The following is a 797-nucleotide window of genomic DNA, read 5'->3' as shown; positions in this document are numbered from 1 at the left end:
ATGGCTACTGTTCTCCTGTTTTAAATCGCATATTTTATTGCGTTTTCTTTCATTCTTGGCACAGGACGTTCCACCATGAGTGGCAGACAGAAGCCACATGAAGGCTCGGCTCGTTTTGGGTTTGAAGCCCAAGAGGAGCTCTAGCTGAGCCGCCTACCTCTACACCATAGTTTGTTTAGTGTGGTCCATGAACTGCGAGCGATGAGAACATGAACATGAGTGGGGAAAAAATCACATCGTAATGATGCAGTTAATAGAACTTTTGGATGATATAAACACACAGTACATCAGTTGTGTGGAAATTATTTTAGTTTTGCAGTAACACGTCGATGTCAATATCATTAGATTCAATTTGGAAAAATGTAAATAAATTAAAGTAAAAAACAAATAAGAATGTTTAGTGGGTTTCGATTGTAGATAAAAAATCATCAAAAGGCAAAATATGGAACGCTTCACGAATTTGCGTGTCATCCTTGCGCAGGGGCCATGCTAATCTTCTCTGTATCGTTCCAATTTTAGTATATGTGCTGCCGAAGCGAGCACAAACTTATTGCGGAGCAAGCTGGTATATAAAGGCTTAACTTCATATTATTTGAAAGTTAGAGTGCTTCAAAGATATAAATGGTTGCAATTTATACTCTTCCTCTTTGTTGCTTTTCACAAAGGAGTTCACTTGAATCAGAAACAAAACATTCTGCTGCAGAAAAAGATTGCCGATTCTACTTTATGAAAATCGCAGAGCATCATGGATATATGCAAATCAAGTCAACTACGTAATCGTGTGCGCTGGAAGTTCT

General features: G+C 38.3%; 1 non-coding gene across 1 annotated transcript; it reads right to left on the bottom strand.

Moving 5' to 3' along the window:
• Positions 1 to 436: 436 nt before the first annotated feature.
• Positions 437 to 543, bottom strand: LOC146776241 (U6 spliceosomal RNA). The gene has a single exon (XR_014974912.1). It is a non-coding gene; the product is annotated as a U6 spliceosomal RNA (small nuclear RNA).
• Between the last annotated feature and the right edge of the window lie 254 nt (positions 544 to 797).

This window comes from Triturus cristatus, chromosome 12 (genome assembly GCF_964204655.1).
Source record: "Triturus cristatus chromosome 12, aTriCri1.1, whole genome shotgun sequence".
NCBI classification, from domain to species: domain Eukaryota; kingdom Metazoa; phylum Chordata; class Amphibia; order Caudata; family Salamandridae; genus Triturus; species Triturus cristatus.
Note: the sequence above shows the minus strand (reverse complement) of the source record. Positions and strands in the feature narration are given on the sequence as shown.